The 21,779-nt window shown below is 45.7% G+C and overlaps 14 non-coding genes across 14 annotated transcripts; all 14 read left to right on the top strand.

Moving 5' to 3' along the window:
* Positions 1-565: 565 nt before the first annotated feature.
* Positions 566-636, top strand: trnag-gcc (transfer RNA glycine (anticodon GCC)). The gene has a single exon. It is a non-coding gene; the product is annotated as a tRNA-Gly (tRNA).
* A 1,004-nt stretch (positions 637-1,640) lies between these two features.
* On the top strand, positions 1,641-1,711 carry trnag-gcc (transfer RNA glycine (anticodon GCC)). Its single transcript has one exon. It is a non-coding gene; the product is annotated as a tRNA-Gly (tRNA).
* A 1,004-nt stretch (positions 1,712-2,715) lies between these two features.
* Positions 2,716-2,786, top strand: trnag-gcc (transfer RNA glycine (anticodon GCC)). The gene has a single exon. It is a non-coding gene; the product is annotated as a tRNA-Gly (tRNA).
* Positions 2,787-3,744: 958 nt separating this feature from the next.
* trnad-guc (transfer RNA aspartic acid (anticodon GUC)) lies at positions 3,745-3,816 on the top strand. Its single transcript has one exon. It is a non-coding gene; the product is annotated as a tRNA-Asp (tRNA).
* Positions 3,817-6,304: 2,488 nt separating this feature from the next.
* trnag-gcc (transfer RNA glycine (anticodon GCC)) lies at positions 6,305-6,375 on the top strand. The gene has a single exon. It is a non-coding gene; the product is annotated as a tRNA-Gly (tRNA).
* A 958-nt stretch (positions 6,376-7,333) lies between these two features.
* trnad-guc (transfer RNA aspartic acid (anticodon GUC)) lies at positions 7,334-7,405 on the top strand. Its single transcript has one exon. It is a non-coding gene; the product is annotated as a tRNA-Asp (tRNA).
* Positions 7,406-8,690: 1,285 nt separating this feature from the next.
* trnag-gcc (transfer RNA glycine (anticodon GCC)) lies at positions 8,691-8,761 on the top strand. The gene has a single exon. It is a non-coding gene; the product is annotated as a tRNA-Gly (tRNA).
* Positions 8,762-9,719: 958 nt separating this feature from the next.
* Positions 9,720-9,791, top strand: trnad-guc (transfer RNA aspartic acid (anticodon GUC)). The gene has a single exon. It is a non-coding gene; the product is annotated as a tRNA-Asp (tRNA).
* A 2,430-nt stretch (positions 9,792-12,221) lies between these two features.
* Positions 12,222-12,293, top strand: trnad-guc (transfer RNA aspartic acid (anticodon GUC)). The gene has a single exon. It is a non-coding gene; the product is annotated as a tRNA-Asp (tRNA).
* A 2,488-nt stretch (positions 12,294-14,781) lies between these two features.
* Positions 14,782-14,852, top strand: trnag-gcc (transfer RNA glycine (anticodon GCC)). Its single transcript has one exon. It is a non-coding gene; the product is annotated as a tRNA-Gly (tRNA).
* Positions 14,853-15,856: 1,004 nt separating this feature from the next.
* On the top strand, positions 15,857-15,927 carry trnag-gcc (transfer RNA glycine (anticodon GCC)). The gene has a single exon. It is a non-coding gene; the product is annotated as a tRNA-Gly (tRNA).
* Positions 15,928-17,984: 2,057 nt separating this feature from the next.
* trnad-guc (transfer RNA aspartic acid (anticodon GUC)) lies at positions 17,985-18,056 on the top strand. Its single transcript has one exon. It is a non-coding gene; the product is annotated as a tRNA-Asp (tRNA).
* A 2,488-nt stretch (positions 18,057-20,544) lies between these two features.
* On the top strand, positions 20,545-20,615 carry trnag-gcc (transfer RNA glycine (anticodon GCC)). The gene has a single exon. It is a non-coding gene; the product is annotated as a tRNA-Gly (tRNA).
* Positions 20,616-21,619: 1,004 nt separating this feature from the next.
* On the top strand, positions 21,620-21,690 carry trnag-gcc (transfer RNA glycine (anticodon GCC)). Its single transcript has one exon. It is a non-coding gene; the product is annotated as a tRNA-Gly (tRNA).
* Positions 21,691-21,779: the final 89 nt, after the last annotated feature.

Genomic DNA, 21,779 nt, shown 5'->3' with positions numbered 1-21,779 from the left:
AAAGGATTGTGTCCAGGCTGACCTTGAACCAGACATGTAAAATAATTGCAGTTTTTACCCGATGAAGACACTGGATGATAAGTCAGAAGATCACCAAAGGGATTATGAATGACTTGGAAGGGGAACAGGAGAGTGCTTACCAAATTTGACAAACAATCCAACAAAGTGCTGTGGAGACCTCATGGTGGCGCTGTATGCACGCGTCTGGTACCCATCATGCCTTGTGTCGAGCATTGGTGGTTCAATGGTAGAATTCTCGCCTGCCACGTGGGAGGCCCGGGTTTGATTGACAGTAAACTGCAGTCACTGGAAATGAAAAAGGATTGTGTCCAGGCTGTATTTTATATATCGGATCCTGTAGTTGGACATGCTTTCCTCAACCCTCACCCTACCCTATCCCTATTTTATGAATCGGACCCCGAAGTTGGACATGCTTTCCTCAGGTTCTCTGTATAGTCCTGGTAAATACTGGAACGCTGCCATCAGCCCGTTCCAACAAAGTGCTGTGGAGACCTCATGGTGGCGCTGTTTGCGCGCGTCTGGTACCCATAATGCCTTGTGTCGAGCATTGGTGGTTCAATGGTAGAATTCTCGCCTGCCACGCGGGAGGCCCGGGTTCGATTCCCGGCCAATGCAGCCAGGATTTTGACTTGGTCTTACAATGTTAGAAAGTGCAGATATGATACTGCTACAAAGGATCAACTGTTGTCTGTTGCGCTCATTGTGAATCACAACACTTGAAGTTGAATAACGGGATCCGTTGCTGTTTTTTGTCCCAGAGACACAGACAAACTTGTGCAGTGCAACACAGCTCAGGACACTTGAAGTCTAACAATTCTATGAAAAACATTTTCCCAGGACTCTTTACATTGTTACAACAAGAAGCTCCCTGTTCAGTCGACAGCATTTTTTTCAGAAGCTGGCTTCCAACGCACCAAACTAGGGGAGCTGCCACTCCAACTCAGCACTTGAGGCCACTTAGCCAAAGTGACCTCTTAGGAGTTCTTTTCTTAGCAAAAATGTCAAACTCACACAAAGTCCAAGTTGACAGTAAACTGCAGTCACTGGAAATGAAAAAGGATTGTGTCCAGGCTGACCTTGAACCAGACATGTAAAATAATTGCAGTTTTTACCCGATGAAGACACTGGATGATAAGTCAGAAGATCACCAAAGGGATTATGAATGACTTGGAAGGGGAACAGGAGAGTGCTTACCAAATTTGACAAACAATCCAACAAAGTGCTGCGGAGACCTCATGGTGGCGCTGTATGCACGCGTCTGGTACCCATCATGCCTTGTGTCGAGCATTGGTGGTTCAATGGTAGAATTCTCGCCTGCCACGTGGGAGGCCCGGGTTTGATTGACAGTAAACTGCAGTCACTGGAAATGAAAAAGGATTGTGTCCAGGCTGTATTTTATATATCGGATCCTGTAGTTGGACATGCTTTCCTCAACCCTCACCCTACCCTATCCCTATTTTATGAATCGGACCCCGAAGTTGGACATGCTTTCCTCAGGTTCTCTGTATAGTCCTGGTAAATACTGGAACGCTGCCATCAGCCCGTTCCAACAAAGTGCTGTGGAGACCTCATGGTGGCGCTGTTTGCGCGCGTCTGGTACCCATAATGCCTTGTGTCGAGCATTGGTGGTTCAATGGTAGAATTCTCGCCTGCCACGCGGGAGGCCCGGGTTCGATTCCCGGCCAATGCAGCCAGGATTTTGACTTGGTCTTACAATGTTAGAAAGTGCAGATATGATACTGCTACAAAGGATCAACTGTTGTCTGTTGCGCTCATTGTGAATCACAACACTTGAAGTTGAATAACGGGATCCGTTGCTGTTTTTTGTCCCAGAGACACAGACAAACTTGTGCAGTGCAACACAGCTCAGGACACTTGAAGTCTAACAATTCTATGAAAAACATTTTCCCAGGACTCTTTACATTGTTACAACAAGAAGCTCCCTGTTCAGTCGACAGCATTTTTTTCAGAAGCTGGCTTCCAACGCACCAAACTAGGGGAGCTGCCACTCCAACTCAGCACTTGAGGCCACTTAGCCAAAGTGACCTCTTAGGAGTTCTTTTCTTAGCAAAAATGTCAAACTCACACAAAGTCCAAGTTGACAGTAAACTGCAGTCACTGGAAATGAAAAAGGATTGTGTCCAGGCTGACCTTGAACCAGACATGTAAAATAATTGCAGTTTTTACCCGATGAAGACACTGGATGATAAGTCAGAAGATCACCAAAGGGATTATGAATGACTTGGAAGGGGAACAGGAGAGTGCTTACCAAATTTGACAAACAATCCAACAAAGTGCTGCGGAGACCTCATGGTGGCGCTGTATGCACGCGTCTGGTACCCATCATGCCTTGTGTCGAGCATTGGTGGTTCAATGGTAGAATTCTCGCCTGCCACGTGGGAGGCCCGGGTTTGATTGACAGTAAACTGCAGTCACTGGAAATGAAAAAGGATTGTGTCCAGGCTGTATTTTATATATCGGATCCTGTAGTTGGACATGCTTTCCTCAACCCTCACCCTACCCTATCCCTATTTTATGAATCGGACCCCGAAGTTGGACATGCTTTCCTCAGGTTCTCTGTATAGTCCTGGTAAATACTGGAACGCTGCCATCAGCCCGTTCCAACAAAGTGCTGTGGAGACCTCATGGTGGCGCTGTTTGCGCGCGTCTGGTACCCATAATGCCTTGTGTCGAGCATTGGTGGTTCAATGGTAGAATTCTCGCCTGCCACGCGGGAGGCCCGGGTTCGATTCCCGGCCAATGCAGCCAGGATTTTGACTTGGTCTTACAATGTTAGAAAGTGCAGATATGATACTGCTACAAAGGATCAACTGTTGTCTGTTGCGCTCATTGTGAATCACAACACTTGAAGTTGAATAACGGGATCCGTTGCTGTTTTTTGTCCCAGAGACACAGACAAACTTGTGCAGTGCAACACAGCTCAGGACACTTGAAGTCTAACAATTCTATGAAAAACATTTTCCCAGGACTCTTTACATTGTTACAACAAGAAGCTCCCTGTTCAGTCGACAGCATTTTTTTCAGAAGCTGGCTTCCAACGCACCAAACTAGGGGAGCTGCCACTCCAACTCAGCACTTGAGACCACTTAGCCAAAGTGACCTCTTAGGAGTTCTTTTCTTAGCAAAAATGTCAAACTCACACAAAGTCCAAGTTGACAGTAAACTGCAGTCACTGGAAATGAAAAAGGATTGTGTCCAGGCTGACCTTGAACCAGACATGTAAAATAATTGCAGTTTTTACCCGATGAAGACACTGGATGATAAGTCAGAAGATCACCAAAGGGATTATGAATGACTTGGAAGGGGAACAGGAGAGTGCTTACCAAATTTGACAAACAATCCAACAAAGTGCTGTGGAGACCTCATGGTGGCGCTGTATGCACGCGTCTGGTACCCATCATGCCTTGTATCGAGCATTGGTGGTTCAATGGTAGAATTCTCGCCTGCCACGTGGGAGGCCGGGGTTCGATTGACAGTAAACTGCAGTCACTGGAAATGAAAAAGGATTGTGTCCAGGCTGTGTTTTATATATCGGATCCTGTAGTTGGACATGCTTTCCTCAACCCTCACCCTACCCTATCCCTATTTTATGAATCGGACCCCGAAGTTGGACATGCTTTCCTCAGGTTCTCTGTATAGTCCTGGTAAATACTGGAACGCTGCCATCAGCCCGTTTACGAGCCAAAAAAAGCACCACAGAAGTCCTCGTTAGTATAGTGGACAGTATCTCCGCCTGTCACGCGGAAGACCGGGGTTCGATTCCCCGACGGGGAGAAATATTCTTTCTACCAGCAGTCCCATTACTTACCACCTAAGAAAGGGGCTTTACGCTAGCCCTACTCTCAAGGTGAGGTGAGTAAAAGTTAACTCTCTGTACATCTAAGGAATAAAAAAATAAGGAAATGGTCCAAGGAGAGGAATTCATACATGGTAGGTAAAACAAAATGAGAATTTGGGATTGTGACAGTGAATTTTTTAGTCCCTCTCAGGGACTTCTTACTTCTTACTTCTTGCCTGCCACGCGGGAGGCCCGGGTTCGATTCCCGGCCAATGCAGCCAGGATTTTGACTTGGTCTTACAATGTTAGAAAGTGCAGATATGATACTGCTACAAAGGATCAACTGTTGTCTGTTGCGCTCATTGTGAATCACAACACTTGAAGTTGAATAACGGGATCCGTTGCTGTTTTTTGTCCCAGAGACACAGACAAACTTGTGCAGTGCAACACAGCTCAGGACACTTGAAGTCTAACAATTCTATGAAAAACATTTTCCCAGGACTCTTTACATTGTTACAACAAGAAGCTCCCTGTTCAGTCGACAGCATTTTTTTCAGAAGCTGGCTTCCAACGCACCAAACTACGGGAGCTGCCACTCCAACTCAGCACTTGAGACCACTTAGCCAAAGTGACCTCTTAGGAGTTCTTTTCTTAGCAAAAATGTCAAACTCACACAAAGTCCAAGTTGACAGTAAACTGCAGTCACTGGAAATGAAAAAGGATTGTGTCCAGGCTGACCTTGAACCAGACATGTAAAATAATTGCAGTTTTTACCCGATGAAGACACTGGATGATGGCGCTGTATGCGCGCGTCTGGTACCCATCATGCCTTGTGTCGAGCATTGGTGGTTCAATGGTAGAATTCTCGCCTGCCACGTGGGAAGCCCGGGTTCGATTGGCAGTAAACTGCAGTCACTGGAAATGAAAAAGGATTGTGTCCAGGCTGTATTTTATATATCGGATCCTGTAGTTGGACATGCTTTCCTCAACCCTCACCCTACCCTATCCATATTTTATGAATCGGACCCCGAAGTTGGACATGCTTTCCTCAGGTTCTCTATATAGTCCTGGTAAATACTGGAACGCTGCCATCAGCCTTTTTACGAGCCAAAAACAGCACCACAGAAGTCCTCGTTTGTATAGTGGACAGTATCTCCGCCTGTCACATGGAAGACCGGGGTTCGATTCCCCGACGGGAGAAATATTCTTTCTACCAGCAGTCCCATTACTTACCACCTAAGAAAGGGGCTTTACGCTAGCCCTACTCTCAAGGTGAGGTGAGTAAAAGTTAACTCTCTGTACATCTAAGGAATAAAAAAATAAGGAAATGGTCCAAGGAGAGTAATTCATACATGGTAGGTAAAATAAAATGAGAATTTGGGATTGTGACAGTGAATTTTTTAGTCCCTCTCAGGGACTTCTTACTTCTTACTTCTTACCTGCCACGCGGGAGGCCCGGGTTCGATTCCCGGCCAATGCAGCCAGGATTTTGACTTGGTCTTACAATTTTTGAAATTGCAGATATGATACTGCTACAAAGGATCAACTGTTGTCTGTTGCGCTCATTGTGAATCACAACACTTGAAGTTGAATAACGGGATCCGTTGCTGTTTTTTGTCCCAGAGACACAGACAAACTTGTGCAGTGCAACACAGCTCAGGACACTTGAAGTCTAACAATTCTATGAAAAACATTTTCCCAGGACTCTTTACATTGTTACAACAAGAAGCTCCCTGTTCAGTCGACAGCATTTTTTTCAGAAGCTGGCTTCCAACGCACCAAACTAGGGGAGCTGCCACTCCAACTCAGCACTTGAGACCACTTAGCCAAAGTGACCTCTTAGGAGTTCTTTTCTTAGCAAAAATGTCAAACTCACACAAAGTCCAAGTTGACAGTAAACTGCAGTCACTGGAAATGAAAAAGGATTGTGTCCAGGCTGACCTTGAACCAGACATGTAAAATAATTGCAGTTTTTACCCGATGAAGACACTGGATGATAAATCAGAAGATCACCAAAGGGATTATGAATGACTTGGAAGGGGAACAGGAGAGTGCTTACCAAATTTGGCAAACAATCCAACAAAGTGCTGTGGAGACCTCATGGTGGCGCTGTATGCGCGCGTCTGGTACCCATCATGCCTTGTGTCGAGCATTGGTGGTTCAATGGTAGAATTCTCGCCTGCCACGTGGGAGGTCCGGGTTCGATTGACAGTAAACTGCAGTCACTGGAAATGAAAAAGGATTGTGTCCAGGCTGTATTTTATATATCGGATCCTGTAGTTGGACATGCTTTCCTCAACCCTCACCCTACCCTATCCCTATTTTATGAATCGGACCCCGAAGTTGGACATGCTTTCCTCAGGTTCTCTGTATAGTCCTGGTAAATACTGGAACGCTGCCATCAGCCCGTTCCAACAAAGTGCTGTGGAGACCTCATGGTGGCGCTGTTTGCGCGCGTCTGGTACCCATAATACCTTGTGTCGAGCATTGGTGGTTCAATGGTAGAATTCTCGCCTGCCACGCGGGAGGCCCGGGTTCGATTCCCGGCCAATGCAGCCAGGATTTTGACTTGGTCTTACAATGTTAGAAAGTGCAGATATGATACTGCTACAAAGGATCAACTGTTGTCTGTTGCGCTCATTGTGAATCACAACACTTGAAGTTGAATAACGGGATCCGTTGCTGTTTTTTGTCCCAGAGACACAGACAAACTTGTGCAGTGCAACACAGCTCAGGACACTTGAAGTCTAACAATTCTATGAAAAACATTTTCCCAGGAATCTTTACATTGTCACAACAAGAAGCTCCCTGTTCAGTCGACAGCATTTTTTTCAGAAGCTGGCTTCCAACGCACCAAACTAGGGGAGCTGCCACTCCAACTCAGCACTTGAGACCACTTAGCCAAAGTGACCTCTTAGGAGTTCTTTTCTTAGCAAAAATGTCAAACTCACACAAAGTCCAAGTTGACAGTAAACTGCAGTCACTGGAAATGAAAAAGGATTGTGTCCAGGCTGACCTTGAACCAGACATGTAAAATAATTGCAGTTTTTACCCGATGAAGACACTGGATGATAAGTCAGAAGATCACCAAAGGGATTATGAATGACTTGGAAGGGGAACAGGAGAGTGCTTACCAAATTTGACAAACAATCCAACAAAGTGCTGTGGAGACCTCATGGTGGCGCTGTATGCACGCGTCTGGTACCCATCATGCCTTGTGTCGAGCATTGGTGGTTCAATGGTAGAATTCTCGCCTGCCACGTGGGAGGCCCGGGTTTGATTGACAGTAAACTGCAGTCACTGGAAATGAAAAAGGATTGTGTCCAGGCTGTATTTTATATATCGGATCCTGTAGTTGGACATGCTTTCCTCAACCCTCACCCTACCCTATCCTTATTTTATGAATCGGACCCCGAAGTTGGACATGCTTTCCTCAGGTTCTCTGTATAGTCCTGGTAAATACTGGAACGCTGCCATCAGCCTGTTTACGAGCCAAAAACAGCACCACAGAAGTCCTCGTTAGTATAGTGGACAGTATCTCCGCCTGTCACGCGAAAGACCGGGGTTCGATTCCCCGACGGGGAGAAATATTCTTTCTACCAGCAGTCCCATTACTTACCACCTAAGAAAGGGGCTTTACGCTAGCCCTACTCTCAAGGTGAGGTGAGTAAAAGTTAACTCTCTGTACATCTAAGGAATAAAAAAATAAGGAAATGGTCCAAGGAGAGGAATTCATACATGGTAGGTAAAATAAAATGAGAATTTGGGATTGTGACAGTGAATTTTTTAGTCCCTCTCAGGGACTTCTTACTTCTTACTTCTTGCCTGCCACGCGGGAGGCCCGGGTTCGATTCCCGGCCAATGCAGCCAGGATTTTGACTTGGTCTTACAATGTTAGAAAGTGCAGATATGATACTGCTACAAAGGATCAACTGTTGTCTGTTGCGCTCATTGTGAATCACAACACTTGAAGTTGAATAACGGGATCCGTTGCTGTTTTTTGTCCCAGAGACACAGACAAACTTGTGCAGTGCAACACAGCTCAGGACACTTGAAGTCTAACAATTCTATGAAAAACATTTTCCCAGGACTCTTTACATTGTTACAACAAGAAGCTCCCTGTTCAGTCGACAGCATTTTTTTCAGAAGCTGGCTTCCAACGCACCAAACTAGGGGAGCTGCCACTCCAACTCAGCACTTGAGGCCACTTAGCCAAAGTGACCTCTTAGGAGTTCTTTTCTTAGCAAAAATGTCAAACTCACACAAAGTCCAAGTTGACAGTAAACTGCAGTCACTGGAAATGAAAAAGGATTGTGTCCAGGCTGACCTTGAACCAGACATGTAAAATAATTGCAGTTTTTACCCGATGAAGACACTGGATGATAAGTCAGAAGATCACCAAAGGGATTATGAATGACTTGGAAGGGGAACAGGAGAGTGCTTACCAAATTTGACAAACAATCCAACAAAGTGCTGCGGAGACGTCATGGTGGCGCTGTATGCACGCGTCTGGTACCCATCATGCCTTGTGTCGAGCATTGGTGGTTCAATGGTAGAATTCTCGCCTGCCACGTGGGAGGCCCGGGTTTGATTGACAGTAAACTGCAGTCACTGGAAATGAAAAAGGATTGTGTCCAGGCTGTATTTTATATATCGGATCCTGTAGTTGGACATGCTTTCCTCAACCCTCACCCTACCCTATCCCTATTTTATGAATCGGACCCCGAAGTTGGACATGCTTTCCTCAGGTTCTCTGTATAGTCCTGGTAAATACTGGAACGCTGCCATCAGCCCGTTCCAACAAAGTGCTGTGGAGACCTCATGGTGGCGCTGTTTGCGCGCGTCTGGTACCCATAATGCCTTGTGTCGAGCATTGGTGGTTCAATGGTAGAATTCTCGCCTGCCACGCGGGAGGCCCGGGTTCGATTCCCGGCCAATGCAGCCAGGATTTTGACTTGGTCTTACAATGTTAGAAAGTGCAGATATGATACTGCTACAAAGGATCAACTGTTGTCTGTTGCGCTCATTGTGAATCACAACACTTGAAGTTGAATAACGGGATCCGTTGCTGTTTTTTGTCCCAGAGACACAGACAAACTTGTGCAGTGCAACACAGCTCAGGACACTTGAAGTCTAACAATTCTATGAAAAACATTTTCCCAGGACTCTTTACATTGTTACAACAAGAAGCTCCCTGTTCAGTCGACAGCATTTTTTTCAGAAGCTGGCTTCCAACGCACCAAACTAGGGGAGCTGCCACTCCAACTCAGCACTTGAGACCACTTAGCCAAAGTGACCTCTTAGGAGTTCTTTTCTTAGCAAAAATGTCAAACTCACACAAAGTCCAAGTTGACAGTAAACTGCAGTCACTGGAAATGAAAAAGGATTGTGTCCAGGCTGACCTTGAACCAGACATGTAAAATAATTGCAGTTTTTACCCGATGAAGACACTGGATGATAAGTCAGAAGATCACCAAAGGGATTATGAATGACTTGGAAGGGGAACAGGAGAGTGCTTACCAAATTTGACAAACAATCCAACAAAGTGCTGTGGAGACCTCATGGTGGCGCTGTATGCGCGCGTCTGGTACCCATCATGCCTTGTATCGAGAATTGGTGGTTCAATGGTAGAATTCTCGCCTGCCACGTGGGAGGCCGGGGTTCGATTGACAGTAAACTGCAGTCACTGGAAATGAAAAAGGATTGTGTCCAGGCTGTGTTTTATATATCGGATCCTGTAGTTGGACATGCTTTCCTCAACCCTCACCCTACCCTATCCCTATTTTATGAATCGGACCCCGAAGTTGGACATGCTTTCCTCAGGTTCTCTGTATAGTCCTGGTAAATACTGGAACGCTGCCATCAGCCCGTTTACGAGCCAAAAACAGCACCACAGAAGTCCTCGTTAGTATAGTGGACAGTATCTCCGCCTGTCACGCGGAAGACCGGGGTTCGATTCCCCGACGGGGAGAAATATTCTTTCTACCAGCAGTCCCATTACTTACCACCTAAGAAAGGGGCTTTACGCTAGCCCTACTCTCAAGGTGAGGTGAGTAAAAGTTAACTCTCTGTACATCTAAGGAATAAAAAAATAAGGAAATGGTCCAAGGAGAGGAATTCATACATGGTAGGTAAAACAAAATGAGAATTTGGGATTGTGACAGTGAATTTTTTAGTCCCTCTCAGGGACTTCTTACTTCTTACTTCTTGCCTGCCACGCGGGAGGCCCGGGTTCGATTCCCGGCCAATGCAGCCAGGATTTTGACTTGGTCTTACAATGTTAGAAAGTGCAGATATGATACTGCTACAAAGGATCAACTGTTGTCTGTTGCGCTCATTGTGAATCACAACACTTGAAGTTGAATAACGGGATCCGTTGCTGTTTTTTGTCCCAGAGACACAGACAAACTTGTGCAGTGCAACACAGCTCAGGACACTTGAAGTCTAACAATTCTATGAAAAACATTTTCCCAGGACTCTTTACATTGTTACAACAAGAAGCTCCCTGTTCAGTCGACAGCATTTTTTTCAGAAGCTGGCTTCCAACGCACCAAACTAGGGGAGCTGCCACTCCAACTCAGCACTTGAGACCACTTAGCCAAAGTGACCTCTTAGGAGTTCTTTTCTTAGCAAAAATGTCAAACTCACACAAAGTCCAAGTTGACAGTAAACTGCAGTCACTGGAAATGAAAAAGGATTGTGTCCAGGCTGACCTTGAACCAGACATGTAAAATAATTGCAGTTTTTACCCGATGAAGACACTGGATGATAAGTCAGAAGATCACCAAAGAGATTATGAATGACTTGGAAGGGGAACAGGAGAGTGCTTACCAAATTTGACAAACAATCCAACAAAGTGCTGTGGAGACCTCATGGTGGCGCTGTATGCGCGCGTCTGGTACCCATCATGCCTTGTATCGAGAATTGGTGGTTCAATGGTAGAATTCTCGCCTGCCACGTGGGAGGCCGGGGTTCGATTGACAGTAAACTGCAGTCACTGGAAATGAAAAAGGATTGTGTCCAGGCTGTGTTTTATATATCGGATCCTGTAGTTGGACATGCTTTCCTCAACCCTCACCCTACCCTATCCCTATTTTATGAATCGGACCCCGAAGTTGGACATGCTTTCCTCAGGTTCTCTGTATAGTCCTGGTAAATACTGGAACGCTGCCATCAGCCCGTTTACGAGCCAAAAACAGCACCACAGAAGTCCTCGTTAGTATAGTGGACAGTATCTCCGCCTGTCACGCGGAAGACCGGGGTTCGATTACCCGACGGGGAGAAATATTCTTTCTACCAGCAGTCCCATTACTTACCACCTAAGAAAGGGGCTTTACGCTAGCCCTACTCTCAAGGTGAGGTGAGTAAAAGTTAACTCTCTGTACATCTAAGGAATAAAAAAATAAGGAAATGGTCCAAGGAGAGGAATTCATACATGGTAGGTAAAACAAAATGAGAATTTGGGATTGTGACAGTGAATTTTTTAGTCCCTCTCAGGGACTTCTTACTTCTTACTTCTTGCCTGCCACGCGGGAGGCCCGGGTTCGATTCCCGGCCAATGCAGCCAGGATTTTGACTTGGTCTTACAATGTTAGAAAGTGCAGATATGATACTGCTACAAAGGATCAACTGTTGTCTGTTGCGCTCATTGTGAATCACAACACTTGAAGTTGAATAACGGGATCCGTTGCTGTTTTTTGTCCCAGAGACACAGACAAACTTGTGCAGTGCAACACAGCTCAGGACACTTGAAGTCTAACAATTCTATGAAAAACATTTTCCCAGGACTCTTTACATTGTTACAACAAGAAGCTCCCTGTTCAGTCGACAGCATTTTTTTCAGAAGCTGGCTTCCAACGCACCAAACTAGGGGAGCTGCCACTCCAACTCAGCACTTGAGACCACTTAGCCAAAGTGACCTCTTAGGAGTTCTTTTCTTAGCAAAAATGTCAAACTCACACAAAGTCCAAGTTGACAGTAAACTGCAGTCACTGGAAATGAAAAAGGATTGTGTCCAGGCTGACCTTGAACCAGACATGTAAAATAATTGCAGTTTTTACCCGATGAAGACACTGGATGATGGCGCTGTATGCGCGCGTCTGGTACCCATCATGCCTTGTGTCGAGCATTGGTGGTTCAATGGTAGAATTCTTGCCTGCCACGTGGGAAGCCCGGGTTCGATTGACAGTAAACTGCAGTCACTGGAAATGAAAAAGGATTGTGTCCAGGCTGTATTTTATATATCGGATCCTGTAGTTGGACATGCTTTCCTCAACCCTCACCCTACCCTATCCCTATTTTATGAATCGGACATGCTTTCCTCAGGTTTTCTGTATAGTCCTGGTAAATACTGGAACGCTGCCATCAGCCCGCTTACGAGCCAAAAACAGCACCACAGAAGTCCTCGTTAGTATAGTGGACAGTATCTCCGCCTGTCACGTGGAAGACCGGGGTTCAATTCCCCGACGGGGAGAAATATTCTTTCTACCAGCAGTCCCATTACTTACCACCTAAGAAAGGGGCTTTACGCTAGCCCTACTCTCAAGGTGAGGTGAGTAAAAGTTAACTCTCTGTACATCTAAGGAATAAAAAAATAAGGAAATGGTCCAAGGAGAGGAATTCATACATGGTAGGTAAAACAAAATGAGAATTTGGGATTGTGACAGTGAATTTTTTAGTCCCTCTCAGGGACTTCTTACTTCTTACTTCTTGCCTGCCACGCGGGAGGCCCGGGTTCGATTCCCGGCCAATGCAGCCAGGATTTTGACTTGGTCTTACAATGTTAGAAAGTGCAGATATGATACTGCTACAAAGGATCAACTGTTGTCTGTTGCGCTCATTGTGAATCACAACACTTGAAGTTGAATAACGGGATCCGTTGCTGTTTTTTGTCCCAGAGACACAGACAAACTTGTGCAGTGCAACACAGCTCAGGACACTTGAAGTCTAACAATTCTATGAAAAACATTTTCCCAGGACTCTTTACATTGTTACAACAAGAAGCTCCCTGTTCAGTCGACAGCATTTTTTTCAGAAGCTGGCTTCCAACGCACCAAACTAGGGGAGCTGCCACTCCAACTCAGCACTTGAGACCACTTAGCCAAAGTGACCTCTTAGGAGTTCTTTTCTTAGCAAAAATGTCAAACTCACACAAAGTCCAAGTTGACAGTAAACTGCAGTCACTGGAAATGAAAAAGGATTGTGTCCAGGCTGACCTTGAACCAGACATGTAAAATAATTGCAGTTTTTACCCGATGAAGACACTGGATGATGGCGCTGTATGCGTGCGTCTGGTACCCATCATGCCTTGTGTCGAGCATTGGTGGTTCAATGGTAGAATTCTCGCCTGCCACGTGGGAAGCCCGGGTTCGATTGGCAGTAAACTGCAGTCACTGGAAATGAAAAAGGATTGTGTCCAGGCTGTATTTTATATATCGGATCCTGTAGTTGGACATGCTTTCCTCAACCCTCACCCTACCCTATCCATATTTTATGAATCGGACCCCGAAGTTGGACATGCTTTCCTCAGGTTCTCTGTATAGTCCTGGTAAATACTGGAACGCTGCCATCAGCCCGTTTACGAGCCAAAAACAGCACCACAGAAGTCCTCGTTTGTATAGTGGACAGTATCTCCGCCTGTCACGCGGAAGACCGGGGTTCGATTCCCCGACGGGAGAAATATTCTTTCTACCAGCAGTCCCATTACTTACCACCTAAGAAAGGGGCTTTACGCTAGCCCTACTCTCAAGGTGAGGTGAGTAAAAGTTAACTCTCTGTACATCTAAGGAATAAAAAAATAAGGAAATGGTCCAAGGAGAGTAATTCATACATGGTAGGTAAAATAAAATGAGAATTTGGGATTGTGACAGTGAATCTTTTAGTCCCTCTCAGGGACTTCTTACTTCTTACTTCTTACCTGCCACGCGGGAGGCCCTGGTTCGATTCCCGGCCAATGCAGCCAGGATTTTGACTTGGTCTTACAATTTTTGAAATTGCAGATATGATACTGCTACAAAGGATCAACTGTTGTCTGTTGCGCTCATTGTGAATCACAACACTTGAAGTTGAATAACGGGATCCGTTGCTGTTTTTTGTCCCAGAGACACAGACAAACTTGTGCAGTGCAACACAGCTCAGGACACTTGAAGTCTAACAATTCTATGAAAAACATTTTCCCAGGACTCTTTACATTGTTACAACAAGAAGCTCCCTGTTCAGTCGACAGCATTTTTTTCAGAAGCTGGCTTCCAACGCACCAAACTAGGGGAGCTGCCACTCCAACTCAGCACTTGAGACCACTTAGCCAAAGTGACCTCTTAGGAGTTCTTTTCTTAGCAAAAATGTCAAACTCACACAAAGTCCAAGTTGACAGTAAACTGCAGTCACTGGAAATGAAAAAGGATTGTGTCCAGGCTGACCTTGAACCAGACATGTAAAATAATTGCAGTTTTTACCCGATGAAGACACTGGATGATAAATCAGAAGATCACCAAAGGGATTATGAATGACTTGGAAGGGGAACAGGAGAGTGCTTACCAAATTTGGCAAACAATCCAACAAAGTGCTGTGGAGACCTCATGGTGGCGCTGTATGCGCGCGTCTGGTACCCATCATGCCTTGTGTCGAGCATTGGTGGTTCAATGGTAGAATTCTCGCCTGCCACGTGGGAGGTCCGGGTTCAATTGACAGTAAACTGCAGTCACTGGAAATGAAAAAGGATTGTGTCCAGGCTGTATTTTATATATCGGATCCTGTAGTTGGACATGCTTTCCTCAACCCTCACCCTACCCTATCCCTATTTTATGAATCGGACCCCGAAGTTGGACATGCTTTCCTCAGGTTCTCTGTATAGTCCTGGTAAATACTGGAACGCTGCCATCAGCCCGTTCCAACAAAGTGCTGTGGAGACCTCATGGTGGCGCTGTTTGCGCGCGTCTGGTACCCATAATGCCTTGTGTCGAGCATTGGTGGTTCAATGGTAGAATTCTCGCCTGCCACGCGGGAGGCCCGGGTTCGATTCCCGGCCAATGCAGCCAGGATTTTGACTTGGTCTTACAATGTTAGAAAGTGCAGATATGATACTGCTACAAAGGATCAACTGTTGTCTGTTGCGCTCATTGTGAATCACAACACTTGAAGTTGAATAACGGGATCCGTTGCTGTTTTTTGTCCCAGAGACACAGACAAACTTGTGCAGTGCAACACAGCTCAGGACACTTGAAGTCTAACAATTCTATGAAAAACATTTTCCCAGGACTCTTTACATTGTTACAACAAGAAGCTCCCTGTTCAGTCGACAGCATTTTTTTCAGAAGCTGGCTTCCAACGCACCAAACTAGGGGAGCTGCCACTCCAACTCAGCACTTGAGACCACTTAGCCAAAGTGACCTCTTAGGAGTTCTTTTCTTAGCAAAAATGTCAAACTCACACAAAGTCCAAGTTGACAGTAAACTGCAGTCACTGGAAATGAAAAAGGATTGTGTCCAGGCTGACCTTGAACCAGACATGTAAAATAATTGCAGTTTTTACCCGATGAAGACACTGGATGATAAATCAGAAGATCACCAAAGGGATTATGAATGACTTGGAAGGGGAACAGGAGAGTGCTTACCAAATTTGGCAAACAATCCAACAAAGTGCTGTGGAGACCTCATGGTGGCGCTGTATGCGCACGTCTGGTACCCATCATGCCTTGTGTCGAGCATTGGTGGTTCAATGGTAGAATTCTCGCCTGCCACGTGGGAGGCCCGGGTTCGATTGACAGTAAACTGCAGTCACTGGAAATGAAAAAGGATTGTGTCCAGGCTGTATTTTATATATCGGATCCTGTAGTTGGACATGCTTTCCTCAACCCTCACCCTACCCTATCCCTATTTTATGAATCGGACCCCGAAGTTGGACATGCTTTCCTCAGGTTCTCTGTATAGTCCTGGTAAATACTGGAACGCTGCCATCAGCCCGTTCCAACAAAGTGCTGTGGAGACCTCATGGTGGCGCTGTTTGCGCGCGTCTGGTACCCATAATACCTTGTGTCGAGCATTGGTGGTTCAATGGTAGAATTCTCGCCTGCCACGCGGGAGGCCCGGGTTCGATTCCCGGCCAATGCAGCCAGGATTTTGACTTGGTCTTACAATGTTAGAAAGTGCAGATATGATACTGCTACAAAGGATCAACTGTTGTCTGTTGCGCTCATTGTGAATCACAACACTTGAAGTTGAATAACGGGATCCGTTGCTGTTTTTTGTCCCAGAGACACAGACAAACTTGTGCAGTGCAACACAGCTCAGGACACTTGAAGTCTAACAATTCTATGAAAAACATTTTCCCAGGACTCTTTACATTGTTACAACAAGAAGCTCCCTGTTCAGTCGACAGCATTTTTTTCAGAAGCTGGCTTCCAACGCACCAAACTAGGGGAGCTGCCACTCCAACTCAGCACTTGAGACCACTTAGCCAAAGTGACCTCTTAGGAGTTCTTTTCTTAGCAAAAATGTCAAACTCACACAAAGTCCAAGTTGACAGTAAACTGCAGTCACTGGAAATGAAAAAGGATTGTGTCCAGGCTGACCTTGAACCAGACATGTAAAATAATTGCAGTTTTTACCCGATGAAGACACTGGATGATGGCGCTGTATGCGCGCGTCTGGTACCCATCATGCCTTGTGTCGAGCATTGGTGGTTCAATGGTAGAAATCTCGCCTGCCACGTGGGAAGCCCGGGTTTCGATTGGCAGTAAACTGCAGTCACTGGAAATGAAAAAGGATTGTGTCCAGGCTGTATTTTATATATCGGATCCTGTAGTTGGACATGCTTTCCTCAACCCTCACCCTACCCTATCCCTATTTTATGAATCGGACCCCGAAGTTGGACGTGCTTTCCTCAGGTTCTCTGTATAGTCCTGGTAAATACTGGAACGCTGCCATCAGCCCGTTTACGAGCCAAAAACAGCACCACAGAAGGTCTCGTTAGTATAGTGGACAGTATCTCCGCCTGTCACGCGGAAGACTGGGGTTCGATTCCCCGACGGGGAGAAATATTCTTTCTATTCAGCAGTCCCATTACTTACCACCTAAGAAAGGGGCTTTACGCTAGCCCTACTCTCAAGGTGAGGTGAGTAAAAGTTAACTCTCTGTACATCTAAGGAATAAAAAAATAAGGAAATGGTCCAAGGAGAGGAATTCATACATGGTAGGTAAAATACAATGAGAATTTGGGATTGTGACAGTGAATTTTTTAGTCCCTCTCAGGGACTTCTTACTTCTTACGTCTTGCCTGCCACGCGGGAGGCCCGGGTTCGATTCCCGGGTTCGATTCCCGGCCAATGCAGCCAGGATTTTGACTTGGTCTTACAATGTTAGAAAGTGCAGATATGATACTGCTACAAAGGATCAACTGTTGTCTGTTGCGCTCATTGTGAATCACAACACTTGAAGTTGAATAACGGGATCCGTTGCTGTTTTATGTCCCAGAGACACAGACAAACTTGTGCAGTGCAACACAGCTCAGGACACTTGAAGTCTAACAATTCTATGAAAAACATTTTCCCAGGACTCTTTACATTGTTACAACAAGAAGCTCCCTGTTCAGTCGACAGCATTTTTTTCAGAAGCTGGCTTCCAACGCACCAAACTAGGGGAGCTGCCACTCCAACTCAGCACTTGAGACCACTTAGCCAAAGTGACCTCTTAGGAGTTCTTTTCTTAGCAAAAATGTCAAACTCACACAAAGTCCAAGTTGACAGTAAACTGCAGTCACTGGAAATGAAAAAGGATTGTGTCCAGGCTGACCTTGAACCAGACATGTAAAATAATTGCAGTTTTTACCCGATGAAGACACTGGATGATGGCGCTGTATGCGCGCGTCTGGTACCCATCATGCCTTGTGTCGAGCATTGGTGGTTCAATGGTAGAATTCTTGCCTGCCACGTGGGAAGCCCGGGTTCGATTGACAGTAAACTGCAGTCACTGGAAATGAAAAAGGATTGTGTCCAGGCTGTATTTTATATATCGGATCCTGTAGTTGGACATGCTTTCCTCAACCCTCACCCTACCCTATCCCTATTTTATGAATCGGACATGCTTTCCTCAGGTTTTCTGTATAGTCCTGGTAAATACTGGAACGCTGCCATCAGCCCGCTTACGAGCCAAAAACAGCACCACAGAAGTCCTCGTTAGTATAGTGGACAGTATCTCCGCCTGTCACGTGGAAGACCGGGGTTCAATTCCCCGACGGGGAGAAATATTCTTTCTACCAGCAGTCCCATTACTTACCACCTAAGAAAGGGGCTTTACGCTAGCCCTACTCTCAAGGTGAGGTGAGTAAAAGTTAACTCTCTGTACATCTAAGGAATAAAAAAGTAAGGAAATGGTCCAAGGAGAGGAATTCATACATGGTAGGTAAAACAAAATGAGAATTTGGGATTGTGACAGTGAATTTTTTAGTCCCTCTCAGGGACTTCTTACTTCTTACTTCTTGCCTGCCACGCGGGAGGCCCGGGTTCGATTCCCGGCCAATGCAGCCAGGATTTTGACTTGGTCTTACAATGTTAGAAAGTGCAGATATGATACTGCTACAAAGGATCAACTGTTGTCTGTTGCGCTCATTGTGAATCACAACACTTGAAGTTGAATAACGGGATCCGTTGCTGTTTTTTGTCCCAGAGACACAGACAAACTTGTGCAGTGCAACACAGCTCAGGACACTTGAAGTCTAACAATTCTATGAAAAACATTTTCCCAGGACTCTTTACATTGTTACAACAAGAAGCTCCCTGTTCAGTCGACAGCATTTTTTTCAGAAGCTGGCTTCCAACGCACCAAACTAGGGGAGCTGCCACTCCAACTCAGCACTTGAGACCACTTAGCCAAAGTGACCTCTTAGGAGTTCTTTTCTTAGCAAAAATGTCAAACTCACACAAAGTCCAAGTTGACAGTAAACTGCAGTCACTGGAAATGAAAAAGGATTGTGTCCAGGCTGACCTTGAACCAGACATGTAAAATAATTGCAGTTTTTACCCGATGAAGACACTGGATGATGGCGCTGTATGCGTGCGTCTGGTACCCATCATGCCTTGTGTCGAGCATTGGTGGTTCAATGGTAGAATTCTCGCCTGCCACGTGGGAAGCCCGGGTTCGATTGGCAGTAAACTGCAGTCACTGGAAATGAAAAAGGATTGTGTCCAGGCTGTATTTTATATATCGGATCCTGTAGTTGGACATGCTTTCCTCAACCCTCACCCTACCCTATCCATATTTTATGAATCGGACCCCGAAGTTGGACATGCTTTCCTCAGGTTCTCTGTATAGTCCTGGTAAATACTGGAACGCTGCCATCAGCCCGTTTACGAGCCAAAAACAGCACCACAGAAGTCCTCGTTTGTATAGTGGACAGTATCTCCGCCTGTCACGCGGAAGACCGGGGTTCGATTCCCCGACGGGAGAAATATTCTTTCTACCAGCAGTCCCATTACTTACCACCTAAGAAAGGGGCTTTACGCTAGCCCTACTCTCAAGGTGAGGTGAGTAAAAGTTAACTCTCTGTACATCTAAGGAATAAAAAAATAAGGAAATGGTCCAAGGAGAGTAATTCATACATGGTAGGTAAAATAAAATGAGAATTTGGGATTGTGACAGTGAATCTTTTAGTCCCTCTCAGGGACTTCTTACTTCTTACTTCTTACCTGCCACGCGGGAGGCCCTGGTTCGATTCCCGGCCAATGCAGCCAGGATTTTGACTTGGTCTTACAATTTTTGAAATTGCAGATATGATACTGCTACAAAGGATCAACTGTTGTCTGTTGCGCTCATTGTGAATCACAACACTTGAAGTTGAATAACGGGATCCGTTGCTGTTTTTTGTCCCAGAGACACAGACAAACTTGTGCAGTGCAACACAGCTCAGGACACTTGAAGTCTAACAATTCTATGAAAAACATTTTCCCAGGACTCTTTACATTGTTACAACAAGAAGCTCCCTGTTCAGTCGACAGCATTTTTTTCAGAAGCTGGCTTCCAACGCACCAAACTAGGGGAGCTGCCACTCCAACTCAGCACTTGAGACCACTTAGCCAAAGTGACCTCTTAGGAGTTCTTTTCTTAGCAAAAATGTCAAACTCACACAAAGTCCAAGTTGACAGTAAACTGCAGTCACTGGAAATGAAAAAGGATTGTGTCCAGGCTGACCTTGAACCAGACATGTAAAATAATTGCAGTTTTTACCCGATGAAGACACTGGATGATAAATCAGAAGATCACCAAAGGGATTATGAATGACTTGGAAGGGGAACAGGAGAGTGCTTACCAAATTTGGCAAACAATCCAACAAAGTGCTGTGGAGACCTCATGGTGGCGCTGTATGCGCGCGTCTGGTACCCATCATGCCTTGTGTCGAGCATTGGTGGTTCAATGGTAGAATTCTCGCCTGCCACGTGGGAGGTCCGGGTTCGATTGACAGTAAACTGCAGTCACTGGAAATGAAAAAGGATTGTGTCCAGGCTGTATTTTATATATCGGATCCTGTAGTTGGACATGCTTTCCTCAACCCTCACCCTACCCTATCCCTATTTTATGAATCGGACCCCGAAGTTGGACATGCTTTCCTCAGGTTCTCTGTATAGTCCTGGTAAATACTGGAACGCTGCCATCAGCCCGTTCCAACAAAGTGCTGTGGAGACCTCATGGTGGCGCTGTTTGCGCGCGTCTGGTACCCATAATGCCTTGTGTCGAGCATTGGTGGTTCAATGGTAGAATTCTCGCCTGCCACGCGGGAGGCCCGGGTTCGATTCCCGGCCAATGCAGCCAGGATTTTGACTTGGTCTTACAATGTTAGAAAGTGCAGATATGATACTGCTACAAAGGATCAACTGTTGTCTGTTGCGCTCATTGTGAATCACAACACTTGAAGTTGAATAACGGGATCCGTTGCTGTTTTTTGTCCCAGAGACACAGACAAACTTGTGCAGTGCAACACAGCTCAGGACACTTGAAGTCTAACAATTCTATGAAAAACATTTTCCCAGGACTCTTTACATTGTTACAACAAGAAGCTCCCTGTTCAGTCGACAGCATTTTTTTCAGAAGCTGGCTTCCAACGCACCAAACTAGGGGAGCTGCCACTCCAACTCAGCACTTGAGACCACTTAGCCAAAGTGACCTCTTAGGAGTTCTTTTCTTAGCAAAAATGTCAAACTCACACAAAGTCCAAGTTGACAGTAAACTGCAGTCACTGGAAATGAAAAAGGATTGTGTCCAGGCTGACCTTGAACCAGACATGTAAAATAATTGCAGTTTTTACCCGATGAAGACACTGGATGATAAATCAGAAGATCACCAAAGGGATTATGAATGACTTGGAAGGGGAACAGGAGAGTGCTTACCAAATTTGGCAAACAATCCAACAAAGTGCTGTGGAGACCTCATGGTGGCGCTGTATGCGCACGTCTGGTACCCATCATGCCTTGTGTCGAGCATTGGTGGTTCAATGGTAGAATTCTCGCCTGCCACGTGGGAGGCCCGGGTTCGATTGACAGTAAACTGCAGTCACTGGAAATGAAAAAGGATTGTGTCCAGGCTGTATTTTATATATCGGATCCTGTAGTTGGACATGCTTTCCTCAACCCTCACCCTACCCTATCCCTATTTTATGAATCGGACCCCGAAGTTGGACATGCTTTCCTCAGGTTCTCTGTATAGTCCTGGTAAATACTGGAACGCTGCCATCAGCCCGTTCCAACAAAGTGCTGTGGAGACCTCATGGTGGCGCTGTTTGCGCGCGTCTGGTACCCATAATACCTTGTGTCGAGCATTGGTGGTTCAATGGTAGAATTCTCGCCTGCCACGCGGGAGGCCCGGGTTCGATTCCCGGCCAATGCAGCCAGGATTTTGACTTGGTCTTACAATGTTAGAAAGTGCAGATATGATACTGCTACAAAGGATCAACTGTTGTCTGTTGCGCTCATTGT

This window comes from Labrus bergylta, chromosome 9 (genome assembly GCF_963930695.1).
Source record: "Labrus bergylta chromosome 9, fLabBer1.1, whole genome shotgun sequence".
In the NCBI taxonomy this organism is placed as follows: Eukaryota; Metazoa; Chordata; class Actinopteri; order Labriformes; family Labridae; genus Labrus; species Labrus bergylta.
The sequence above is the reverse complement of the archived record's forward strand: the minus strand, read 5'-3'. Positions and strand labels throughout refer to the sequence as shown.